The 25,366-nt window shown below is 38.4% G+C and overlaps 1 protein-coding gene across 1 annotated transcript in view; it reads left to right on the top strand.

The window, feature by feature from the left end:
* LOC124424119 (semaphorin-2A) overlaps positions 1-25,366 on the top strand; it is a 367,461-nt gene that overhangs the window by 38,786 nt on the left and 303,309 nt on the right. The window lies entirely within an intron of this gene.

Below are 25,366 nucleotides of genomic sequence, written 5' to 3'. Positions count from 1 at the left end.
CCTGAGAGATAGAGACAAGACTGCAAGATAGACAGTAGCGAGAGAAAGAGGTAAGGGTAACGAAAGAGACAGAAGAGAGGGAATGAGAAGAGCACCCTTCCTACGAGCTTTTACTTAACGACGAAAGTTTCCACCTCGACGGACGAGCTTCTATCCTCCGTAGGTTCCTAAACCGGATTTAAGGTAGACGAGAAGTTCGCAAGAACGAGTTCCTACTATGTCGAGACTTTACCTATCGTACAAAAACGATCGACACACTTTGATCTATCGAAAATATCTGGATCGTATGGAAAAGAAAAAAAAAAGAAAAAAAAAAAAGAAAGAAAAAGAAAAATTTATTTTCGACCCTCCAAGTAAATTAAGTTAAGTTGAAAAAAGAAAAGAAATAGAAAAAGAAAAAAGAGAATGAAAGGAGAGAAAGAACATTTAATAATTTTAATTTACGCAAAGGAGAACGATGGTCTCTGTCGTCGAATAAATCGATATAAAATGAAAGAGAAAATTGAAATATAAAAATCATACTGCTTTAATGCGATACAATTTTATTCGTAATATATATTCATTGACACGTCCTGTAGCATATTCGAAGTAGAGGATTGTCAAATTTTGAGAGATTTTTCGATACGACCTGACCGCACCAAGAAACACCACAGGTCCAATTTTATTTCTACGCTATTTCGAACACGGCTCGGGCACAGGAAACGAACGCCGATTTTACGGGAATATCAGCTGTTGCTACGTCGTTCGTAGCATCACTCGTGATATTAAATCTGCCGACGAGATACAACAAATAAAACATAAAACCGCGAGGGATTTGTGCCGTTATCACCGACTAAAACAACTACGACGACAACGACAACGACGACGTGCCATCGTATATATCGTTAAATGTACGCGCGACTTTTCCCGATTTTCCCAGCTTCGTTTCGTTGCTCGTTCTTCAGCGTATATCCTATTAAGGGATGAAATTCTTTCATCAAACAACATTGCTCATTTCTTTTCCCTTTTTACTTTTCTATAATATCAAAAAGAAAATATCATATCAACATATAAAAATGATATGAATATAGAAAATCGTCCAATTTGATTCTACAAATCCTTAATGAATTCAATTTGATATTAATTAGATCGAATTAAATTAGTTCAATAATTGGTAACGTAATATTCTAGATAGCTTGCTTGTTCTACGTTCGTTAGGGACACACGCGTTTCACTAAGCGACCCTCTCGTATTATGATTCAGAAATAACACTACGAGGGTAATCAGTGTCGTCGTATCAGTCTATGTAAATTAGAATCGTATCGATTCGATCGTTATTACGACTCGTTCGTAAGTGGTTCCATTAAAATCGCGTTTGCCAAGAGAAACCCCGATTATTTTTTTTTACCCGAGTTTACCACATCGTATCGATCGATACGACGCGACGTATTGTTAAATTCAAGTCAGCTTTAATCATCGTCTGATCGCAATAATGAGAAAAACGTGGCTATAGTTTTTCCTACGCATGAATAATCCAAATATATCCAAAGAATAGGGAATTGTTATACAAAAATGGTGAATAAATTTGTAGAATGTGTTTCAGAGGTTTTTGGTTGGTATCAAGAACAAAAAACAAAAAAAAAAAAAAAAAGAAAAAAAAAGAAGAAAAAGAAAAAAGAGATCTTTCCAAATGTATACGAAAGATGCTTTCGTTGGTATCAGTCCAGAAAGAAGTGCGAGAATAGCCAAGACGATAAAATTGCAGGACTATGTTGATATGTAAGGGGATCCTACTTTCTTTCTCTCTCTTTCTCTCTCATTCTACCCATGTAATATCGCGACGCAGAGAAAACCTCCATTTTCCTCACTGGTGACTTTTCACAGGAGAGAGAGAGAGAGAGAGAGAGAGAGAGAGAGAGAGAGAGAGAGAGAAGAAGAAGAAGAATGAAAAGGAGAATCCCATCAAACTTGAAAGTGCCGAAAGTTAACGCGTCGACCTCGCCTTGGTTCTCATTTTTTCTTTTCTTTCTCTCTTCTTTCAACATCCTCCAACCGCCTATTACTTTCCTCTCGGTTCCCACTTTTTCTCCCTTCGTTGCCTCCTTGTTTCTCGGACGAAGCGAGAAACAAGTCGGGAAAAGTCGTGAACGTAACTCTCGTGCCGGCCCAGAGACTCTCTTTTCTTTTTCTGTTTCTTCCTCTGTTTCCCTCCTCCTCTACCTCTTTTCTTTTTCTTTTTCTCGTGATACGACATACGAGAGAGACAGAGGGTTGGAAAGTGCCGCAGGGGAAATAATACGGTTGGAAAACTCACTCCCTCTCCTCTCTTTCGTTGACTTCTTCTCTCTCCCTCCCTTTCTCTCTCCTCACTCTTTCCCACTTCGGTAGACTCGCGGGAACGAAATAACGCTGACTCGCTACCGCGGAAAATTCAAAGTCAACGGGACGTTATTGTTTCTCGTGAGTTTCCGCCATCGGGAATGGGTGTGGGCCATGAAATTCCCAGAATGTGACAGCTCTCTAACGTGGTTAAAAGGACGTTGGAATAATTTAAGACAAAGGCCGTCTAATGGAACGTGAAATTTTATATGAAATTATATTTTTATTAAAATATATCACATTTGTGGGAAAATAATGTATAATTTTCAACATTAAATAATACCAATTCCAATAGGGAGATAATGTAAAGAAATTAAATGAGGATCCGATAAATCGTTAAAACCATCTGACAAATAAAAGAAGAACAATTTACTCGTTTATTCGCTCGTCCATCTTCTTTTTCCTGTGCGAGTTAGCACGATGGAGAGCTTCCTGATGTACCCTTTTTCCAGTGGCTGGCGAATAACTCCGGCACGTCAACCAACAGATTCCCGACTCGTTCCCGTGGGAGACCGCATCTAATCAGGATGAATGGCCTCGGCTAGTAGCCTTGGCGTATCCTAACCAACAACTTACTGGGGTGAGTCGACACCCCTTCCATTTGAGAGGCACCGACCATGGCTCGAGCGCCGACTGTCATCGGTCTTCATTATAAAAGAGAACCACCCTGGGGTTAAATCTCGTTTGCCTATTTCCCGCTCGCGGCTGTCCTTCTCGAGATCAACGAAAATCAGTCCACCCATGTTTCACTATCCTCTTTCATCTCTCTCTCTCTCTCTCTCTCTCTCTCTCTCTCTTTTTCTCTCTAATACACGCGCACATCAGTTATATAGCCCGTTCCACTATCGTGATCCACCGTTTAGGACTCTCGGAACGAAGTTGGAGTGTCTCTCGGGTCTCTCACTTCGAGTGCCACCTTGTCGATCATTCTGGGCTCGCAATATGTCAACCACTTCGTTTCCTTCTTCTTCTTCTTTTTCTTCGTCTTCTTCTTTTTCTTCTTCTTCTTTCAGACTCTAAAAAAAACACTTTGGTAAAAAGAACCTGAGGAAAGAAGAGAGTTGAGTGGCTTATCGTTAAATCCCAACTTTGTTTCTTCTTTTACCATCTTCCTTCAAAAGCTTTGATTTTATTTTCTAGTTGAAGAGAAATTTTTACGAATTCGACGTACCTTCCTAATTGTTATGTATTTAAAAAAATAATAGAAGGTTTAAATGGATGTTTCTTTCTTTCGATCGAATATTCGAGCCCATACAATTGTATGGTCGAGCGATAGCTGCGTGGCATTCACGGACTCCTTCGTGACAGTCGCTCCAGGAGGGTAAATAATTGATGAATGGAAGTGGAAGTTGATGTCGCTAGCCAACGTATACCCCTGTGAATTGGCCGTTTCTTCGTACAAGTAATACTCGACGGAGAATCCGATGCTCGGGGAGATATCGTCGATGTCTGCGCCTTGTGTGTGACCAAGCATTCGCTTATTGTTAGACGTCTACAGTGGAAATAGACGATTGATCGTCCAGAAGAAAATGAGCACGTTGTCTTTACGACGATGAATCGAATAATAATAAACCATACCATCGATTTACGATAAATAATATCATTATATTTCAAATGCAAAAAAAAAAAAAAAAAGAAAAAAAAAAGGAAAAAAAAGAAGAAAAAAAAAAACAGGTAATTACTTTTAATAAATCTTTTTTCCTTTTCTCCTTTTTATCTTCCAAATTGTTTAGGAATTCGGAAAGAGTTTAAGGAAGAAATTCAACCGAAGTATCTTTAAACGCTTTTCGCGATTAAGGAAACCCGATGCGAAGCGACCTTTGTTAGGCGCGAAAAGGTACTCCAACTCGAGTATATCTTCTTGCCGGTTCTTTCTCGACGGTTGTGGAGAGGGGATACTTCACCTTCTCGCTTTCTTTCCTCATCCTCGAAAGTATCTGTTTCTCCTTCTGTAACTTTTTTATCTCCCGCTATCGTCTAAGTCGAGCGTCACCCTCGAAAACGATGCTCTAACGCGCCGTCGAGTGTTTCGAGTCTTTCGCGAGGCACGAATAAAATATGATCCTTGCGATTAGGGCTCGAAGTATCGTCGATACTTCTCCAGTCTCTTTTTTCTTATTTCTTTCTTCCTCTCTTTCTTTCTTTCTTTTTTATTTTCTTTCTATTTTCTCTCTCTCTCTCTCTCTCTCTCTCTCTCTCTCTTTTTTCTTTCTTCTTTTTCAAAACGAATACTCGATAAACAATGACTCCATTAATTTTCAAGATTTACTTATCACCGGTATTCCAGTGATTAGAATTAAGAGACACTTTACGTGGAGACGGCTTCTCGACGAGAGACGACGAATCAAGGCATCGAATTAAGAGTCCGTCGGGTCGGATTAACTCCGGAAATTTAATCTCACTGAAAACGAGGGACGATTTTCGTTGCTACGACCTTAATGGTACCGGCGTGCAAAAGTGAAAGAAAAAGAAGAAGAAGAAGAAAAAGTGGATGAAACAGAGATGGAAAGTGAAAGATATATAGCTTGTTAGATACTTGGTAAACAGAAATGCATCTTATTTCTGTTAAGAGATAGAAGGATATCATTAAAAGGACAAATTTTGATATTTCAAGGGCCAAGATAATGAAGAAATAATATATACTAAGGTGGCACGAACTCGGAGATATTCAACGTATCCCGTAGATCATTATCCTTAGGTACTATGTTATTCGTTATCCCTATATACGTACTTTATTCATAATCTCGCGATATACGCGAACGCATGCGGAAGGAAAAGCAAATAACCCGTACCATTTAGTATATGATATTCTTTGCGCAAGCCACGTACCTTCCGTACCCTTTCCTCTAGTATGCAAAGATTAAATGTAAGCCGTCGCTGCTTGCTACTAAATCGGACAGAAAGAAATATCATGCAACATGATATTAACAGGATCATCATCTTTTTAATTCGCACGTTTGCTAAATGTCTTGAGAGTAATTTATTCACATTGACGTCAATCGAAATCTCATTTATTCGATGATGCGCCACTTGCATTTTTAAAATAGATAAAAGATAAAAAAAAAGAAAAAAGAAAAAAAAAAAAAAGAAAAAGACAGATAAGGAGAACGAAATCGATAATAGAATTTATTCGTCCCTTGTTTAAATACAAACTCGATGCTTTTAAGCTAGTCACGCTTCGAATCAAATCTCTATCCTGCTTATAATAAACCATCGAGTGGATAAAGCGCATTATTCGTATTCGGTTGATACTTAACGAGAGAGAACAAAGATTGATACGATCTCGATCGAACAAGTTATTTGTGTTGGTGTATATTAACCAGAAACATTAAGTACCGATATGAAGAGAATCGATTGATGCTTTTAACGATGATTTAATACGATGCAATGCAACGTTTTGGTTATTAACGAAAATGGAACAAATACGAAAGAATATAGAAGGGAAAAAGGAAGAAAACAAAAGAACGATTAAACCTAAAATTTCAATACGCATGCGCGCATGTACGTACGTACGTGTTCTTGCATTTGAAAATACCATGGGGATGTAATTACACGTGCGCAATGGGCACGCTTCGCGCGGGTACGCACTTTCAAGAGTACCGGTTTCCCTGCATCTGAAAAATTCATTAACATTATGGCCGGCACGCTAATTTTAGCAAAGTGTCCCGCAAGCCATGAATAATTTAAGCAATGGAATGGACTACTACTACTACTACTACTACTACTGCTGCTGCTGCTGCTGTTGCTGTTGCTGCTGCTACTACTTCTAATACAATCACTACTACCACCAATGGCGGTACTACTACCAATGAAATACATTCGGCCCGGCTTACGCTCTTATTATCCAAGCTCCGAGATGAGATGGATTTAGTAAATTAATTTGCCAAGAAGCCACTTTTAAATAACGGTCAAAGAATAAATGGACCGTGTTCTACGGGGACCATGCTTGCGTCGACTGCGCCGTTAATTATGCAAAAGGCTTCTCGACGTTGATCGTCCTACTTTCTCGAAATATTTTTCTTACAATTCCACTTCCACTCTCATCTTTCTCATCCTCATACAAATAAATATGTCAAAATAAATATATCTTAAATTACAATCGTTCGTACGTAATTCCGTTAAATGAAAAATAACTCAAGGAAATATTGAAAATATCGCGAAGTCGATTCTAAACTTGACCTTTCTTGACTGAAGAATTAAACTATCCCTCAACATATGCATACATACGTATGAAGTTACGTGATTTTGCAGGTGAGACTAGCTAGTAGTAAGAACTCGCACAACGAGTTCCTGTCTGACACGAGCTTACGCGGTGCACGAGGATAGTTGAAGGGCACGAAGGGTAAAGGGAAAGAGGGAGAAAGAAAGAGAGAGAGAGGATAGGAGAGAAGAGAACAGACTTCTGAGAAGGGCTTCGCGGTATTATGCTAATCTCGTTAAACCGAGAGCGGGTCAGACGGTACTAGACCTTACACCATCGTATTAAGATAATAACAATGAAAGGGTTGGGCTCGACGAAGCATCAACCTTCGTTGCATTATTAGCTCAACGTCGACGTACCAGACTAATCTTCTCAGCATTTATCAGATACATATACGAATATTCCTTTCGCCAAATTTTAAATGTACTTTGAATTCTTCGATTTATCAAATCTATCAATATACGATTCAATACGTTTGAATTTCATTCATTGTCATCATTCTATGAAAAGTAATTCCTTTCTTTTTTCCTTTTAAATAAAAATTACATAGGATCGTTACACTCCGTGATATACCCCTATCTACGTGTAAGGAATGAGAGAACGTAAAAACTCGAGGCTTCAATTACACGTAGGTAATTACATTTAAGATAATCAAGTTGAGAGATCTTTCCCAAGTTCTACGAGGAATACGACTGTTTCCAGAACAATTTGCATAGAAGATAAATGTGATATTCAACCTGGGAAGTTTGTCATATATAAATACACTCGAGTGTTTAAGAAATTATATCGGATATCGCTTCATGATACATATACATATATATATATATATATATATATATATATATATATATATATTTCCACTTATATGATATAGCGTTAAAGGTTATTAATTTGAAATCTGTCCTTCATAATGAAAATTTTATTTATCGGCAATCTCAAAAAGTAAAAAAAAGTTATTTTTGAGCACGACATGTGTATGTTTGTTGGTGCTTTGTCGTTGGTGTACTCGTTGAAAATGAAAACGTAAAAAACAGAGAAAAGTGAAGTACGATTTCGCAATTCATTCGTAAAACTGCATAAAATATATTGAATGCAGAAGCACGATTTAAAATATCAGTTCTCGTTTAAAACGGCCGGCTTGGCTACGAAAATGGCGAAAGCGATACATTAAATATTTCGTTCTACAAATATTTTCATCTACCTTCGAGAGCTTCGTGCTGCTTGGCAACAATTTCATCGATAAAATTCGATCGGTCATACAATTGGTTCGTTCTAACGCAATTCAAAATTCAAAGAAGCCCTTGTATTTCCGAGAGAAATATCAAACTAAACGATCACGTTGTTGCTACGTACATACCTACGATGATATTTACGAAGTATGATTCGAGAGATGACTTTATTATAAAGCTTGCCTACGTGGTTATACGTGATACCTTTATCGTGATTTCTACGTGATGAAATCCGCTCACGTTTTCGAGCTAACAAAAAGGAAAGAAAGAAAAAGTGAGAGAGAGAGAGAGAGAGAGAGAGGGGGAGAGAGTTAGAGAGAAAAAGGAAGAGAAAGAGAGTTCGAGGGAGACTTGAAAACGTAATATTCTTAATCCTCAACGCGTGAAAGCCGAGAGTAGAAAATTCTTTTGGATGATATAACCGAGTGTAGCCAGCTGAGATGGGAAAAAGAGAGAGAGAGAGAGAGAGAGAGAAAGAAAGGCGTACAATCCTTTTCCCCGTCGCCATCATCGTGGATTGTGATTAATAATTACGTTAAAGTCGTGCAGTCCTCGAGCCCAGTGTCGCACCCTTCCCTCAGATTAACATAATGTAGTCCGCTTTGAACTCCGCGGAAAATTTTACCTTGGTGGTTGGTGCCTGCCACCGCATAAATATGGAAGAGACTGATTGAAGGGAGGCGAAGAAGCGGATTTTGCAGCACAAACTCTGAGGAGGAGAGAAAGATAGGAAGAGAGACAAAGAGAGAGAGAGAGAGAGAGAGAGAGAGAGAGAGAGAGAGAGAGAGAGAGAAGAGGCCTTAGAGGTGATAGTCGTATTCGAAGGAGAAAGAAAACGCGAAAAATGACAGATGACGAAAGAAAAAGAGAGAAAGAGAAAAAAGCTGCAAAGGTAGGAAAGAAAATCTCCCAGGCAGCTTTTCTTCGACGGGGGATCCGGAGGAGAAGGGAAAGCTTGGAAAAGGGAAAGAAGAGCTTTGGAAAGGAAACGACTGGAAGCAGGTGTGACTGAATTGGAACACAGCTCTCTTCCTCTATCTCTCTCGCTCTCACTTTTTCTTTCTCTTTCTTTTTCGTATCTTCTTTTACTTCGATGATGGACTACACTAGTTTTCCGATCGATAACCGATACCTAGCAGGCTTCCCTTCTTAAGGATTATCGTGCACTTTCGCAACACCAGCGACAGCTCCATTTCGTAGAATCTTCTATTAATTAACCTACAGAAGTACAGAGAATGATATGTCTCTGGTATTGATCTTACGAATTCGTTTAATCTTAAGAATTACTTATTACTCTTACGAGTATATATTTGTGTAACTAAGTATATACGTATATGCAAAAGTAAATTGGAAGAAGACGAGATTTTCAGATCTATAAACTCGCGAGAAGAAGTCATATTTAAACGTGATATTAAACATCCCGGGGAAAGCTTGGAATCATGGGTGCCTTCCACGGGCTTTTCTTTAGCTGGAGGATTAAGTAAAATACTGGACGATTCTACATGCAACAGGTGACTCGCTCTGTAATTTTTTAAGCATCATTATTAAGCCTCACAGACAGGATACAAGACCGACGTATATATCTCTGATAAATATCAAAGTAAGTCAACGAAGAAGTTAATTACAATGCAAATTGAAGGATAGATCAAATATAACATAGCATAAACTAATCGATGAAAATACAATTGAATATAATATTTCATGAGCCGGAAAAAAAAAAAAGAGAAACCTGGAAACTATTGCGAAGTTGATTTATTAATCCATTGTGTATGCATTGTTATACAAATATTAACTTTCCGAAACGATTAAACTAAAAAGAAAAAAAAAAAAAAAAAAGAAAAAGAAAAAGATTACAAATAAAAAGGAAACGCAAATGCACGGCCATTAGCTCGACTCTATTTTCAAACCGATAATATTTTATAAACACGATGTTAAAAGTAATATCGATTGTCCGATTCTCATCACTGGATATACGAGAATCATTAATTAATAAATAATTTCATTAAATGCGTATTAATAAATGAATCATTATTAACGTACGAAAATATCTCGATCGTCCTATAGAAAAACTTTAAAGCTCTTAAAATCGTCCTTTAAGCATTATAACTTGATAGCAAAGCTTAAGATGAACGCGCAACGTGTAATCTATTAATGACGGAAGTCGTCCAGGTGCGCTTAGAATGCAGGCAGCTTGGCATGCTCGTGCAGGGATTGAAGTTGGCACCAAGCCAACCTCCTAAGTGGTCCACATTTTCCACCCGTATCTACTAGATTAGTTTCTTCCTTGACGTGCCACGCTACGAGAAGGTTCTTCCTCGAATTTGTAAATATTAACTACCTAGACATTTTCAACGTTATTTCCAATATAATCAAACAATTACTATCGATTTTCGAGAAGACCAAATTATCGCTAATTTTCATGATTTTAATTAAATGAATCCATTGGATCCATCCAATACATTTGTAATGATGAAAAAATCATTTACAATTAATTTGTAATCAAGTTGATATTTATTGAAACAAAGGAAGAAAATAAATTGCCTCTGGCGGGACTTTCATCAGAAACGTGAAACTAATTGAGTCCTGTCATTTATGGAAATGTTACGAGAAAATATCACGGTCGTTAATTAATAGTAATATTAACGAATAGGAATATGTAATGTATACGAATAAATATTCAATCGTCGTTTTCATCGTGAACGTCATTATCGTTGGCAATGCATTTAACAGTTGTAGAATCTCGAGTATTGTTATCTTGACTATAGTCGTATCTTCACGCTAATTACACTCGAAATCGGTTGAAGCCAATTTCTTGTACCCGACCTCTTCACTTTCTCATTCTCTCTCTCTCCTCTCCCTCTCTCTCTCTCTCTCTCTCTCTCTCTCTCTCTATCTTTTCCTTTCTCTCTCCCTCTCTATGGATACATACGACGGAGGTAGCGAATATATTACTTACAGGGATTTAATCAAGTTCAACTGGTTCTGGTGTAATCAAGTTGAACGTGCTGAAGGGTTAGCAGATCTTGACATGCTAAGAGAGAGAGAGAGAGAAAGTGTAATACATCAAATTTGTGCATCGTCGTTTAGTCTAACAACAATTTATGATTTCAATCAACGTTCACTGACTGGAAATAGAAACAGAACAAATAGTTCTCTTTCTTAATAGAATATATTTTGCAAAGAGAGAAAGAAAGATAAAGAGAGAGAAAAAGAAAGAGAGAGAGAGAGAGAGAGAGAGAGAGAGCCAGATAGAGAGTAGATACATATTATTTGCAATTAATTTCGTCGATTTTCCTTCTCCGTCAAACGTTTGGACTATCGGTCCGTACCTATCGAGATTTCCATGTGGTGAACATCGATGTATTTGCACGCATCCAAGGGTGGCGAATAGCGGAATTTACAGTTGAACGATCGTGCATAATTACGGGCACACAATTGTGTTCGCATTGACTGAGGGAATAGAGACGGTGAAAGGGCAAGGTGGTAGGAATGAAGGGGAATACAACGTCTGTGTGTTTCTCGACGTAAGGGAAGATAGAATGAGTGAGTGAGACGGAGACAGAGATAGTCACTTTGAGAACAGTCGATAAATAGACGAGTCCGAGTAGGTATCCGATAGGGTGGACGAGTATTCAAGCATCATACCTACATACCTATCAGTAAAATCGACAGGATATATCCAGGAATACATTGGGAGGCAGGGAAAGACGATAGGAGTCTGTATAACGCAACAGTGTTGGCTCCGAGACAAGAAAATCTGCTTGGCAAGCGTCGGCCTTCGCCATTGGGACGCAGAAATATTATGATCCGTCGTTTATTCCGTCCCTGAGATTCGTTCCTCGAGTAAGGATGGATTTCATAAAAAAAAAAAAAGAAAAAAGATAGAAGAAAAAACAAAAAACAAAAAAAACTTCCTCCATACAATGAAATAAAACAAACAATGAAAATCGAAATATTTAAAATATATCAATGTATTAATTTCGTAATTGTAGGTATGTAATACATTCTGGTAGACTTTCATCAAACTAAAACGTAACTCGTGGAAGTTTCATGTTTAGTACTTTATCACGATTCACGAAGGACTACATTGAATTCATCGAATACCTTTATCTATTCGGAATGTTGTCGAACAAACGCCGACGAAGGCAAACTATCAGGAAACTGCGAAATGACGATGGAAAGGGGAAATAACAATGGTTGAAATTATATGAAGTTCCTTTTAATTACGAAAATAGGGGTGAAGAAGGAGAGAGAATAAGAAGAGAGAGATAGAGATAGAGAAGGCGAGAGAGAGAGAGAGGGGGGGGGGGGCAAACAGAAAGACAAAGAGGGAAGGAAAATGACGAGAAAGGAAAGGAAGAGGGTCAGCAATTTAATTAGAGGATTCTGTCGATCGATCCGATCGAGTCTACCAAGCTGGTCGTTACAGGCAACAAGGACAACGAGCCTCGATAGTTAACGCGATTCCAACTCTCTAACGTCGTTACTTGCTCGAGGCCGACGCGATTCAATCGAATTTAGATTCTGCCTACTTTCCTTTTCCTCGTAATCGATTCTCTTGCATTCGTTCTTCACGTTCGATCTATCTTTTACATAACGCATTTCCATCAATTAATTTTTATAATATCTTTCGAAAAAATTCGTCCGATCTTTTCACTTCTCTTAATGAAAATTTATGTGGCCTAATGCGTTTCATCGTTGTCGTTATATTAACTCGACCACGTCTTCTTGTTTCCTCCTCCTCCTCCTCCTTTTCAAGTGTCATCGACACGAAACGCTCGAGCGCTCTAGTTTTCGTAACGAACCTTTGAATATCAACCAACCGTTTCATTATTCTCACAGTGTTGGCCCAATTTTCCTAACAACGGCTAATTGCCAAAGAGTAACGATACAGTTAATGAGAATGGATATACCTGACTTTTCGTACCATACGCTTTTCGTACCTAATACGAAAGAGAATAAAAATCCTCTAGATATTTACTTTTTGTTTCTTTCCTTCGTTTCTTCTCTTTTTCGAGGGATGGGAAAGAGAGTGAGAGAGAGAGAGAGAGAGAGAGAGAGAGAGAGAGAGAGAGATTGTGAGAGAGGAGGGGTGGGGAGTGACGGGCACGGGAAAACAATTCATAGTATTGAAATATTTCAATAAAACGAAAATATTTATATTTTAATATTTCATTCTGTCGGATTATAAATGTTACATTTTATACATTCATTTATAAAATGTTTAATTTTAACTATCATTTTACAAATTGATATTCCCTTCAATTATACCAGCGAAAAATTTTTCCTTTATCAAGTGGCAAAGAGACAGAGAGACGACATTTTGAAGGAAGATTTAATTAGAGGTGGATTCGTCGAGTGATTTGGAAACTAACAGGACAGCCCAGGCTGTTTCTCGTATACGAGAGAGGGAAGTAGATAATCAAGCGGGGGCTTGGCCAATTAGGCCGGAGTACGAGGAATCAGTTTAGTTCACTCGGTTACTCAGCTTTTACGAGATTGAAAACGTTTCGACAAAACGGTCAGTCGAATTGACGACAAATACATCTTGTAAAATGTAATCCCGAGCAAATACAATACTAGATAAAAAAGGGATGAAGAATTGTTTCTTATCGATCATTGACATTAAAATCATATTACATACGATACGAGTCCTTTCATATAATATTTTGATACACCTAAAATATAGTTATCATTATTCGACGTAGATCACATAATAGATCCCTTTAAAATATACACACGCGAGATACTGACAAATCATGGCGCTTTAGCGTGTAGCAATACCTAACAACAAATCTTTCTATTAACAAGATTACGAGTAGTTTCGTGACGAATTATACACTTTATCGCTTGCCCTAGATTTGGCCACGTAAGGCTTGATATATTGAACTTAGACGTGATAATCTTGTTGCAGCCCGATATAATAAATGGTCATTACCTTGTTTCAACAAATTTGCAATGTGCCAGGCTTTATTTTTGTTTTCTTATCTTTTTCTTTTTGTTTTTTACTACTTACAATTAGTGGCGTACTCTCAATGATTAGGTTATAAACCACATGTTGAAATCATTCACGCAGTTTTTCTTTTTTTCTTTTTTTTTTTTTTTTTTTTTTTTTTTTTTTTTTTTTTTTTTTTATCAAAAAACATAGATGTATAGATTTAATCGAAAAAGGAAAAAAACAAAGTTAAAGCTAATAAATGGCAGACGAACAAAAGAACAGTTATTCCATCAGATATCGATTCAACGAAGAATCAATCGCGTGATTTCGCAGAGAATCTCATTTTAATTCCCCTCATCAATTTTCCTTCCACAAAACGTAACCAGCTTGTCGTCATCCTGTTGGTATGGAAATTGCCTCCAGCAAAGAGTCACGTAGTCAATGTTCCGCGTAATTCAAAGTTAAGTAGGCAGCGAAGAAAGTACGTGGGCGTAATAGACGAGCCGGAAATAATGTCTCAGAGACATTTCGTCTAACGGTAGACCTTTCGATCGTGTTGTCGTTGCGAACTATAATAATTGGTCGGATTATCGATAGGATATAGTTATGGGAAGTACGAAAGCTCCGGACCTCGTTTGAGATAATCTCTACTCTGATTGCGTTTGACGCGTCATTGAGCGGAATGATGGAGGCGTGCGTAAATCTCGACTCTATCGCTTCGCAACGATTCGTTTCTGCCGTCATTATTCGAAGTGCCATTGTTATTTCTGGCTGACGATGAAAGAAGAAAGCCACTTAGGATCTTCGTCCGTATTCGTTTTATTACGTCACGAAGGAAGAAGAATGAATGGATCGAAAGAGGGAGAAAGAAAGAAGTACGAAAAGAAAAAGGAAAGAAGGAGAAAGAAGACAAAAAAAGAAAAAAAAAAAAAAAAGAAAGAAAGAAAGAAAATAACGAAAAAGACGGAAAGAAAAGGGACAGAGTAAATGACAAAGACACCTGACACTTTATAATCGCTCATATTCGAGGGCATCCCGTTAAAATTCTAATTGAGTTAATACCCGTTCGACCATTTTCCGATAATAACGTTATACGAAAGCAAGCGATGCATCAAAGGAAGAACGAACGATATACACCGTCATTATCCGGCCTCGTTTCTGCTTAACTATGTTACCACAACGTTTGTTTATCCATTGTCAAGCCTAAAATTACTGTTTTTATAATAGATCGTCGTAAAAGGCGAGTAAGTTATGATCGCTTTAACGTGTTATGTAAAATGTATCATAACAAAATTATCTCGTTGAAAAATCGCATTGGAAAAAAGAGAATGGGTTGATATTTTTTCTTCTTCTTTTTTTGTTTCTTTTTTGTTTTTTTTTTTTTTTTTTTAAATTGACAAACAAGTAGCTAACATGAAACGCAATTTTTTTCGGCTACAAGATTCGGCTAGTTTTGGACGACCTAATAAATCGAAGGATTATCAGGACGATTAGTAATTAGCGAACACGATCGTACATCGCTGGCTGTAACGTGGTACGCGTAGGTACCTAGCCAGTGCGCTCGCTAGGAAAGTGCAACGAACGCTGCATGCCATTATCGATTTCAGATATCACTGTTTTCCGGCACTCTCCCTCCCCTCCGGATCCTTCCCCTCGCCGTTATACTCTCGGCACAACCTTCGCCAGCACTCCCCACCCGTAGAGCTCGGCAAATTGAGAAGTTTCGTAATATTAATCGTTCGAACGAACAAACTCGGTAACTAGATTCTCAAATAAACTCCCAACGCGGGGCCTTTGGATTCCTCTGGCTGCCGGTTTCAGCCAGGAACAAAATTGAATCGGTCGCTGCGGAGTTTCTCTCGTTACGATTACAGACTCGATAAACGTAACCTCGAGATCGGCACGAATCGAGGAAGAAGAAAGAAATTCGAAAAGGAATTGGACTGAAAACTTGCAGGATTATTCTGATGAAATGCTTCATTTTTTTTTTCTTTCTCGTTTTTCTTTTTATTCTAGCTTTTACAAGTATAGAAAAACGTGTACGACGAGGAGTGAATGGGGCCTTGAGGAGGAAATGGTAAGAAAGCGGAACGTCTTCTTGGCAACTATCTCTGCGCTCTCCGCTTGGAGTCCAATCTCTTTTCTCTCTCTCTCTCTCTCTCTCTCTCTCTCTCTCTCTCTCTCTTCCTCTATGTGTATCTATAGTTCTGCTCTCGTCGTCTCGATTAACGGCGATGCTCGTCGGTCTTGCACGGTAAAATTTAATTAAACGGTCTTTAATGGAAAAGTTACTTTATTTATTCCGGAATCCGATAGCCATCATTCTCTTCCTTTCTCTTTCTCTCTCTCTCTTCCTCTCCTCTCTCGCCTTATCTCTCTCGGATGAACAACGATAATTTACGAAGCCAGGAACGTGCATTCTCAATGCCTCCTTCCGTTTATCTCTCTTCTCAAGACAGAATCGAATCGCGATTAGCAAACGAGTTATCGCGATAAAGTATCCACGTCGAAGGAATAAAACGGTGCAATCGATCAAGATGTTCTTTTCCTCCTTCTCTCAAAAGAATTTTCTTGCACTAGGAAAAGAACCACATCGCGATCTTACCACAAGTGACGACGATAATGTATTCTTATCGACGTACGCGAGAAAATCCCGTAAAGAATCTTTGGAGAAGCTTTGACGTCCCACCCAACCACCTACACTCCTGAAATCTTTCTTTCCTCTCTCGTCTCAAACCACCCCTCATATCCCGATGAATGACGTCGCATTCTCGAGCTTTCGTCGAAGATACGCCAAGATCGAGAAACCTTCCTAGTATGACAAAACGATGACAACGTGATGTCTTCTTGATTAGTAATCTCCAAAAAGTATCAACGAGAAAATAATGGAACTAACTTTACGTTCGAGAATTATCCGATAGATTTATTAACTTTAATCTTTTCTTTTATATATATATATATAGATGTAATTAAAATTCAACAAATCAGTTTAATAAATCAATTAGAGAAATTGATATTACAAAATACCTCCTCGAAATTTGATCTCTCTCTCTCTCTCTCTCTCTCTCTCTCTCCCTCATTACCAGATGTGCAATCAGCAAAGATATTCCATACAAAATAGATATCGGTTTACCTAGTTTCCTATCCATCTATTCCCCTATTATCAAAATCTCCGAATTCCAATCCCATCTACTCATCGTGATCTGGAAGGGTACAAGGGGTGAAAGCAAGCCCTCTCATTCACGGATTCCTTATATCTATGCCATCCCGACCGTTCGCCGTGTTTGCTCTCTCAACGAACGAACGTGTATCGCTGTCGACCGTTTGGATTTATCACGGTTACAATTGGATATGCTTTTCGTCGACAGAGCTCTACCATTTCTTGATTAAACGATTTCAAAACAAACTGAAACATTATATTCCCGTTAAAATGTATACGTATTATGTATAACGCAGATGAAAATTTCTATTATCTAGAAAATTGAATGTCGAGAATAGTTAATATTTGTCATGGTTTTTTGGAAGAAAATTTCGGCTTTTCATTTTCTTTACTTCACGAATCGCCAACGATCTAGGAGAAGTTTACGAGTAGTAGTAGTAGTAGTAATAGTAGTCGAAATCGAAACCATTCGACGATGAAAACCTTTTGTCGAAAGAGACGAGAAAGGTAAAGGCTCTTTCATTGTCGAATGCTGACTGGTCCTGCTTTTTATCACTGGCCCCGGGGGAGTGCGGAGACATCCGAGGCCGTAGAGAAGCAGGTTTGCCATCGTTCTGTACGTTTGACGGGTCCCAGAGGAAACATCGCTAACTTGACAGCCCATCTACTTCTACCTTCTATGCTCGAATAACGTAAAGGACCCCGTTCTCTCGCGTGAAACTTTTGGACGTCGAATCAGGAAATTCGACGGGAACAAAGACGTTTTACACGTATACATGATCCCATAAGACCATCTTACCATTATTATCATATACGTTACATTATATATAAAAAGAAGAAACATCCCTCGCAAAAGTTTCGATCCTTTAAATTCGCTCGTGAAAGTTATTCGACCGTATAAAAAAATTCGTTCTTTATTTAAGAGGAAAAACAAACTCGTCAAGTTATTTTTCATGTAGCGAATAAAATCAACGAATAGAAAGAGGAAAGAACGATTGTGATGACACTAGAAGGTAAGGTCATAATTAAGATTCGTCCCTTGTCTCTGTAAAAATGTCAGTCGCTGGACAAAAAGTGGCTGGTTTGTTAATCCTTGTAGGTACTTAAGTCAACATGCTAACAGCCGTCTCGAGTGGTCCTACGATAACCGAGGGTCTGTTGGCTAGCCATGTGCGGTAAGCTTATGTATAGGGTGGAAGTATATGTAACGAGAATACGTCTGAACAACGTACACGCAAGGAACCCATGTAACCATAAGTACACGTACGTTCAGACCTGTTCAGAACCTGTTCAGTCGTGTCTGCGCTCGAGTGAATGTCAAAGCAACAATGCACGAGTATCGCGTCTTGGAATCTTAGTTACTCTCGACTCGTTATAAAAGCGCTGACTTTTTCTCCTACCTACCGGCTAGACGCTCAATGTTTGGAAACTTTTCTATATTCACGAAGAAAAACGTCCAAACTTTTATTTGCCTTTCCGCAAACTTAAGGTTTTAATCGTACGCATATAGAAAATTCCTTTCATTCAATTTCATACATATTAATCGTTGTATTAGATATTACAACTAATTTGTATGAAAGACCATCGTTCTGTTCTTTACTTATCTCTCTCTCTCTCTCTCTCTCTCTCTCTATTTCCTTGTTTTCAATTTTCTCGTATCATTTTGCTACAACGATATCGCACAGGCGACACCTCGAAACGCAGTTTCGCGTTTATAACGGACCAATTCATTAAGACATTCTACCGTTTCCGTATAATGAAAGCGCAATTAGAGATATGCAAAAGACCGTTTATATTGGACACGGAGAAAAGTGGAAGGTAGGAGGTGAAGATGCCATCTGAATTGTGAAAATACTTGGAAGGAATCCAATATTAACCGTTGGAATGTTCGTGAAAATAATGGAGGGGTAAATGGTTAGTCGGCTGCGGACGGTGAATATTGCCGCGTGTAGCTATCGAATAGGATGGGTCGGGGGTGGTGTCGGGGTGGGTTACGGATGAAATTTTATCGCCACCGGAAAAACAAGCGTCGAAATCGAGCGTCGACGCGTGTCCTCGACGATGGACTCATTTTCTCTCTCTATCCCTCTCTCTCTCTCTCTCTTTCTCTCTCTGTCTATCTGTCGTTTTCTTCTCTTTCCCTCTCATACGACTACTGGTGAATCCACATGCGAACGATGTTGCTCAAATTTCTCTCTTTCTCTCTCTCCCTCTCCCTCTCTCTATTTCTCTATTTCTCTTTCTCTCTCTCTCTCTCTCTCTCTCTCTCTCTCTCTTTCTACCTCTCTTTCTGTCTGCGGTCGTTCTCGAAAAGAGGATCGTTAACCGGGGAAAACTACCACAAACATAAACCGCGATATTAAATGAAACGTATTCGTTGGTGATAACGTTCGAAAAATCTACGAAACATACCAAACAAATAAAAAGAGTTAATAAATGTGCCGACAAATAAAGGAATTTATTTGTTATTTCGATATTTCCTATATTTCTTAATAATAATATCTGTAAATGGCTTATGAATGGTTCACATTCGATGGCGTGTAATAAAAAGGAGGAAAGAGAAAACAAGAGAGACAGAGATAGAGAGAGAGAGAGAGAGAGAGAGAGAATTTTTCAAATTGAAAAGTCAGTTTTCCATGGCGTTTAAGAAGTCTCTTCGTGGAAAAATCCGTTGTAAATAGAGGAAGAGAGAGAGAGAGAGAGATAGAGGCGACGTAATGCGGCAGCCCTTCAACTCCAGACGTGTAACTCGAGAAAAAGAAAAGAAGGACGGAGAGTAAGAAGTTGGTTCGTTCCGCGGAAGAACCGTAAGCTCGCTCGAGCTTTCCCGGCTGGCTACAAAGTCGAAGGCAGTAGTTGCAATAGGTGGGTAGGTAGGTAGGTAGGAAGGTACGTAGCAACGTCCGTTGCCCGGTAATTCCTTTCTTCGCCGAAAAGAAAAGGAGTAAAAACGGCGATTAAGGCTTTTAGCTCAAAATAACGGCTTCATGTGCGCTGGCGTTCCTTCCGCAATGCGTATAAGAAGAAAACAAGAAGCGGAGTCTGTGTGAGAGAAAAGCGAAACTCGCTCGGACGACGACGACGACGACGTCGTTGTCGTAGTTGTTGTTGTTGTTGTTGTTGTTGTTGTTGTTGTCGTCGTCGTCGTCGTCGTCGTCGATGTAGGAAGAAGAAAACGGGGATGGTTTCGTGGGCGATTCGGCCGCTAGTTTCTACCCTGCTGAGCAGCTTTTCCCGAGGCTCTGTGGTTTCTCGGTGCTATAAATACCGACACCGCGGCGAGGAAAACGAAGGTACGAGCGAGAGAAAGCTCGGCGAAACGATGAGAGTCGGCTGCTGCCTGTGGAAAGAGAGGGTGAAAAGAGAGAGAGAGAGAGAAAAGGAAAGAAGATGTTGGACCAAACGGTATATATGTATGTGTATATACGTATGTGTAATATATATATATATATATATATATATATATATATATATATGTTTGTGTGTGTGAGAAAGAGAGGAAGAACCGAGCGAACGGTTTTTCCTCGACCCTGATCTTTTTGCTGGAAAAATGGAGTTTCATGGGCTGCGAAGCTACAACCACGCTTTCTCGGTCCAACCTCGTCGACTAATTACGTTTGCCCGACCCTTACCACCCACTCTTCCTACCTCCTACTCTTTCCTTTTATCTCTCTCTCTCTCTCTCTCTCTCTCTCTTCTCTCTTCTCTTCTCTTTCTCTCTCTATTAGTTGGAATCGGACGAATCACTAATGGAAAAGACGGTTTAGACGAAATGCGAACGTAAGCGACTATGAAAAGATGGAATACTTCTGCGCGTGAAAATAATTATGCAGTACGAATGAGAAATGGGCCGGATGTACGGTCTCGGAGGATTTACCTCTGCTAGTACTTTCTTCATCTTTCTCTTTCTCTCTCTCTCTCTCTCTTCCTTTCTCTTCTTGTTATTTGCCTAATCAGCATTTTGAGTAAGATCGGTGGAAGAAGAGGAGATACTGTACGTGCACCAGAATCCATTTATTTAGCTGTGGCAAATTGTAACGCCTGAAAGCGAATGATATATGTAAATCTACTTAATCCCCTTGCAAAGAATTTTTATCAAGCTCGGATAGAGTATGTCTCACTCTCTCTCTCATACTCACTTTCACTCTTACTCTCACTCCCTTTCTTTTTTTCTTCATTTAAACCTTATCCGGTATTAACGTGGATTTACAAATAAGACGAGGAAAATATTGTTCATTTTCACACTTTTCCAAAGGATCTTCCTTTTCTAGATCATTTTCATAAGCTCATGTAAGATGGTTGGCGCCTACGTGTAATGACCGAGACAATCGTGTTTATTTTGCGGATAGACTGTAGACGGTCGTAATGGAGTGAGCATGAGAGAACAATATACGAACGGAGAAGTTGCGTAATTGAATGGTTTTTAATTAAAACTTGAGCTTCTTTGTTTCGTACTCGGTGTACCTTCGTTCGTTCGTTTGTTCGTTCGTCCGTCCATCCGCCCGTCCGTCCATCCGTTCGTCCATCCGTCCGTCCGTCCGTTCGTTCGTTCGTTCGTTCAGGATATCGTGTTGGAATCGCGATATCGGATAAAGGCTCATGGAAGACAATCCTATTTCCGGTGGTCGAGCGTACACGACTATGTACACGTATGCACGTGTAGATACACATGTATATGAACAGACAGCGAACAACTCCCTCATGCCACAGCCGTTTCTATCGAATCACAGAGGTGACGAGGATAATTCGCTTTTGTATAGACTATATACATATCCTGTTCTTTTCTACGTTCGCAAACATAACGAAACGGTCTGTTCGATGTTATCAGAATTTTTTCCTGCATTTCTACTAATAATTCTTCTTTCATCCACTATTTTCTAATTCCATTTGTTTCGAATAATTTTACTCGAAAATAATATTTTTGACATTTTTCTCCCTTCGACCAAAATTGTATATATATATATATATATATTATTTTTTTTTTTTTTTTTTAATATATAACAAATAAATAAATAGAACGTATAAACGACGTAAACGATTTTCCCACAGTCATGCATATCTATGTACGTTCTATTTTAATCCCTTGACGGAACATCGAACGAACAGAGGAAGAAAGCATCTCTCCGTTTCTAGATCTAGTTGGTGTTTCACTTGCGATTTTCAAAGGTACGGAAATATGACGCGATAGCAGTATTCCTCGATGGTAGAGAAGCGTATCTCACCGAGAGGATTCTTCCTTCCACGGAATAAGGAATTTCTTTTGTTCGGTACAAAACCATATCGAACCACCGCACATGCAAAGACTCATACATACATATATCTAAGTATAAATATACGAGATGCGAAATATTCAATGCAGTGAGACGTTACGTTACACACATACATGCATCCACACGCTTCCTCGATCGTTCGCTCACGAAAATTTGCTTTGTGAACGGCCGGGATATCTCGCGAAGGCTCGATTTCCAAAGAGATATTCTCGTGCATCGTTCTCCTAAGATCGTGTCTATGTTTCATCGGTAGAAACGCAAACGTCGTACTATTGTCGAAACTAGCACGTTAAACCAACTACGATCGATGACAAAGAAACGAGTATCTTAACGATCTCTACCTAGAAACAAGAGAAGAGACGGTTTAATATCTTTCTGCTCGACGTAACTTAGGAGCATTGAGAAGCTCGATTTTGAACAGACATCATAAACGAATTTCTGCTTTCGAGTTGGCCAAGCGTTACTTCGATTTCAAGTTTAAACGATAGTTCTCATTATGATAAGGAATGTTAAATTTATGTTTTCGTTCATAATATTACATAAATACATACTAATTTCGAAACGATTTAATCGTCGCATTTAATCATCTCTCCGAATTTGTATTTTAAATGTCATTTAATCGTCATCGATTTTGTCTAAAAAATTAATATCGCAAAGTAGAGTAACGAAAAGCGGTAGATAAGATCTTGAAGATTAATGTGATGCTGGAAGGAAGTAAAATTTTATGGATTTTCTGGAAACAAATCGTTTCGTCATCTCTCTCTCCCTCTCTCCCTCTCTCTCTCTCTCTCTCTCTCTGTGTGTACAAAAATACGTCGGGTATTGCGGACACGTCACGACCTATCGATCGTCCAACCCTTCGCCTCGTGTGCCTATAATAGTCGCTCGACCGCGACTAACGCTCGAGCCTGTCACTATTATGCATCCGGTGTTTCGCCGGTTGTATCGCGATTATCGCGCTCATATACGCGGCAGAACAACCAGCCGGACAACGCGGAGAAACGCGACGAGCGTTTGTTGCGTGGGTGCTCTGGATGGTGAACCGTTTGAGAGGGTGTTGGCCTATTGTTGCCCTCCGCTCTACACGTTGGCCTTGACAAGCTGATCGTTGTTACAAGTTAAACGTAGAGAAGTACATATATCAACTCAAATCATGTACATCTTGATCGATGTATTTTGACGATTCATTATTGTTACAATAAAAAAAAAATCTATTCGTTCAATTGATTCGGACAAATATTTCAAAAATTATCAGTTATTAATAAAATATATTAATTATACGTATATGACGAGTAAGATCCTTCGTGTTGATCAATTCTTTGAAAAAAGAGCAAAAAAATAAAAACCAAAAAAAAAAATATATATATATATATATATATACATATATTATAATATCGCTGTTATAAGTTGATCCTTGCTATTCGATAAAAAAGATATCATACTACATAATAATGATTAAAATGATAAAGAATATTTTACATACTTATTATATTATTAATCGTTCACGTCTGATGCTGGTCTATGTATGTACGTGCTCTCGAGAAAGCGTCCTTCGCTTTCGCGTGCCTACTTCGAAATGACACGCCTTTCTACTTGACTTTGATTATTATCTCGGACTTGGATTATGACCTTCAAACTACGCAATATACTGTTTACAAAGAAATACGCTTTATTGATTTATACGAATACTAGGAATCAATCGTGACGTAATTACACATTGAACGACTTTAAGTCATTTTTTATAATATTTACTATCCGATATATACACATAGATGAATAATAATGCTTTTCTTTTATCCTATAATATTTACTATCTGATGTGCATGAATCGATGAGTAATATTCTTTTTCTATTCTATAATATTTACTATCGAATATATACATACATAAAAGATCAGAGATAAATTTTGATGAGTAATACTCTCATTTATCCCATTCTCTCTCTCCCTCTCTCTCTCTCTCTCTCTCTCTCTCTCTCTCTTTCTCTTTATCTCCGAATATCTTATTTAGCTACATTAATGAAATATTTCACTATAAAATAGATAATCGGTAAAATTAGCAGCAATTTTCTCATTCATTATATAATATTCATGTCGTTTAACAGAGCTCGCATGGAATGAAATCCAAATTCTTTAAATCGTGGACAATCCATTGGCATTACATTCTGCAAATTCCATGTGTCCGAACGGTTGGAAAGAGAGAGAAAAAAAATAATAAAAAAGAGAGGGAGAAAGAGAGAGAGAACAAACGAGTTTAGCAGGAAAAACCTCTCGTACTTATATCACGATCAAATATTCGCTTTTTCTATCTATGCGATAGCGATATCAACGTTGATGTTCAATATCCAATACCAATACAACATCGATCTTCATAAAAGGTGTTAAATATTAAACGAAATATCCGCTTTATGTTCAGCCTAGACCAGTGGTCCACTCTTAAAGCGCTCGTAGGTGTCCCACGAGCTTTTGCACAGAACTACATCTATAATATATACATATATATATATACATATATGTATGTGTGTGTGTGTATATATATATATATATATATACAAATACATATCTGCTCATGTAGGCAGACGTATATCAAGCCTGCAGTGTAATGCACTTTTATAGGAATATAAAATCCACTCTCGGTGAATTTCAAATTCTACGTGATTAACGCGATATATCAATTAAATGTCACCGCTGCATTGATTCCTCGCTCTTTCCAGCTAAATTCTTTCTGTTTTTTTTTTTATTCTTCTTTTTTTCTTTTTCGAGAAAATTAGATAGAAAGTCGAAACGTGAAAGAGAAACCGAAATGAAAAGTGATAGAAAAAAGGGAAAAAGGGGAAAAAAATGACTTGAAAGAAAGTGAACCTTTTTTCAATATATCAAATTAATTAATCGTCTCTCTTTCTCTCTGTCTCTCTGTCTCTCTGTCTCTCCGTCTCTCTCTTAAAATGTTAAACATTTCTTTGTAAGTAATAGGTATTAGTCGAAGTACGCGATACGCGATCGTAAGAAAGTTGAAGAGAAACTCGAAAAAGGTAGGAAATAAATAGAAGAAGAAGAAAAAGAAGAAAAGGATGAAAAGCGAAGAAAAGTAAAAGAAAAAGCAGGAGAGTATAGAGTGCGACAAGGATGAACGTAATGGGGTAGCTACCCGTAACGATAGAGAAAGAGAGAGAAAGAGAGGGAGAGAGAGAGAGAGAGAGAGAGAGAGAGAG

This window comes from Vespa crabro, chromosome 5, assembly GCF_910589235.1.
Source record: "Vespa crabro chromosome 5, iyVesCrab1.2, whole genome shotgun sequence".
NCBI classification, from domain to species: Eukaryota; Metazoa; Arthropoda; class Insecta; order Hymenoptera; family Vespidae; genus Vespa; species Vespa crabro.
This window is presented reverse-complemented; position numbering and strand designations above follow the sequence as displayed.